The following is a 2,939-nucleotide window of genomic DNA, read 5'->3' on the forward strand; positions in this document are numbered from 1 at the left end:
GGCAGTGGCTGGAGCTGAGAGGGGCTAAGTGGCAGAAAGCCTTGGGGCAGATGCCAGGCATCCACCCCCCAAGAGCCTGCCTACAATCACACCCCCCAAGCCCCCAGGAAAACTGAGGCAGGATGGGGGAGGTGTTTGAGGACGGCCTCAGGGTCCCCAGGCAGCCAGACAGAGCAGGAGACAAGATCAGAGCCAGGCGGCCTGGCCCTGCCCCCAGCCTGGGCCTGTCTTTCGTTCCTGGGCCGTGGTTTCTTCATCTGGTGGGGGCACTGGGACAGTGAAATGGGATGAAGGTCGGGAGGGGCTGGGAAAGCCTCCTGGGTGGACAGTGGGGTGCCTGCACGGGCTGTGTCCCTGCCCAGGGTCCCCTGGGCCCTCTCTGTCACGCCCTGTCACGCCCTGCAGTGGCCGGGATGGGGTGAGCAGCAGGGAGGTTCAGGGTCAGGTGGAATCCCCAGGCCACAGCCCCAGGGGGACTGCCCTCCATGTGAAGGGGGAGGGGGTTGGGGGCAGACCCCTGAGGGTGGCAATGGAGGGCCAGACAACACACAATAAGCCGGAGAAAGTGCTAGAAAGAAACAAGACAGGTGAGTGGTTTGTGGGGGCTACTTACAAAGTGGTGCGGAGGCCTGGGGACAGAGTACCAAACAGTAGTTTCTGCCGCACCCACCTCCATCTGCGCAGAAGTTTCCTTGGATTTAAGAAGTCACTGCCAAACACCCCAAGCGCCCCCTCAGATGCTCACCTGTGTCCCAGCCTCCCCCCCTCTGGCCACACCTGCCACCACTCCCTCTGGGAGTCTGGCTGTCCCAGTCCCAGGAGCCAGTCAACCCTGGGGCCCGCAGCCCCTCCTGGACGTGGCCTCCTGTGCATGGCAGGACAGCACCCAGGGCTCCGGCCGCCTCCAAGGCAGCGAGGGTGCCCTGTCCCACGGGTGGGTATGATATAGAACAGTGGCTTCCAGCTGGGAACGTCACACTAGAATGTGGTTTACTGAATGGGTTTACTGGGAAGCCCTGGGGTCTACTATGGACAGCAGCCACTGCACTTCCACAGAAAGGTAAGGACACCTGGCACGAGTCATCTCTCTCAGAAGGATCAACACCAGCCTGGTCCCTGTGAGGTGGAGTTAAAGATGTCCCAAACGTCCAAATGCTGTCCCACGCCCTCCTCTCAACACCGGCCCCTCCTACTCCCTCCTGTGCTCCCCCTCCCGTAGTTCATGACAATTACGCAGTTCACCACGGTGCCTCACAGAACTCACCAGCCGTCAAGGGAATGGCCCATGTGGCTGTGGAGGCTGGCAGGGCCCAAATCCGTGGTTCAGGCATCAGGCTGGAGGCTTCTCCTGACTGACATGGTTGCAGGAGCTGACCCAAGGCTACAGGTCAGATGACAGGACGCTTGCTCAGGTTCCAAGAACCGGGGGTCAGCTGATGACAAGCCGGCTGCAGCATCCAGATACAATGAGCTGCCACAACATCCAGAGACTGGGTGCAGAGCACACTCGTGGGGGACTCCTCCTTACCCCAACAAGGCTGTGCCGGGCTGTGGAGGACGGTGACTGGGAAAGGTGGTGACCGGGGTCACACGCTCTAGTAAGGCTGCATCCTGCCCCAACACGGCCTCACCAACATAACAGACAACCTGCCCGGCGTGGCTACCTCGCCACAGACACAGGCTGGGAATGAACTCATCACCGACTGGAGCCACACCAGGTAATTCACTGCCCCGCAGCCTGCTAAGGGACCGCTACTTCTCGTCTTGCATGGGGGACTCGGTTCGAATCCCGGCCAATGCACCTCCTGCACAGCTGCTACCTTTCCGTCAGGTTTCAGTGGAGTGCCCGGACCAACATGGAGCAGGAAGACAAGGCCTGGTGACTGCCTTCTGAACGTCAGCCAATGAGAACCCTGCGGGTCACAATGACCCACTGCACATGGAGGCCCCAGGAGCCAAGCGCTGACCCAAGGCACCTGACGATGAAGGCAAGCCCCTGGCACAGAGATGCCCCCGCTTAGTGCCAAGTCCCCTTTCTGGAGAGCCACACTTTTGTACCTGTCAGAGGAAACTAATGCAGTTGGGGAGGGGGTTGGAGAAACGTTTAGTCACAGGTTACCCCAGCACCTGAACAAAAGAGGGGACAGCCATGCGTTCACAGTGACCCTGAGGTCACCGGGGCAGCCTCACATCCTGCAGCAGACACACTGGGGGGGAGGGGGCATGGGAGATAGGCCTGTCCCCAAAGGAAATTGTGCTTTAGAGCCTCAGTCCGCTCTCCAGCCCACAGGGGTGACCTGGGCCTTCTGTGCAGGGCCACTTCTTCCCAGGGTGACCAGAGCCCTTGCCCAAGTGAGCACCCACTGCATCTGTGCCAGGTGGCCAACCTACTGAGCTGAACACAATCACCTGATACCTGCGGCAGGAGCGCCATCCTTGGTGACACACTTTCTCTCGAAAGCAGGCAGTGGCTCCTGCCACTTGGTGACAGCCAGAAACGCAGCCCAGTCTGACTGCATTGCCCTGTGCTGGAAAGCCCCCAGAGTGGGGGTACTCTGAACGACTGGGAGACCCCTATTCCCAGTCCCGCAGCTTCTGGCCAAGGGGACCCGAAGGGGCAGCAGCCTGTCCAGGTGGCCTCCGGTCGCTGGGCTGTTAAAGGGCCCCTTTCTGTGTGTGGTGACCTGGCTGGCACAGGCTGCACGTCCTTGGGCCGCCTTTATGCCCTTGGGGAGCTGCGGTTCCAGGCTTAGAGGCGGGCGACAGTCCCGAAGAGGCCGCGTGGGGCGTGGGCGGGCCTTGGTGCCAGGTGACCAAGCGGCTGGGCTGAAGAGCTGAGAGGACACGGTGGCAAAGCCCAGATCACGGGCGCGCCAGGGGGCAGTGGCGACGCGGGGAGGCCCGGGTGCCAGCGCTCGGGGCGGGGCAGCCCGGGGTCG

Source organism: Orycteropus afer, unplaced genomic scaffold (genome assembly GCF_000298275.1).
Source record: "Orycteropus afer afer isolate SDZICR_OR568_19922 unplaced genomic scaffold, OryAfe1.0 scaffold00174, whole genome shotgun sequence".
Taxonomy (NCBI): domain Eukaryota; kingdom Metazoa; phylum Chordata; class Mammalia; order Tubulidentata; family Orycteropodidae; genus Orycteropus; species Orycteropus afer.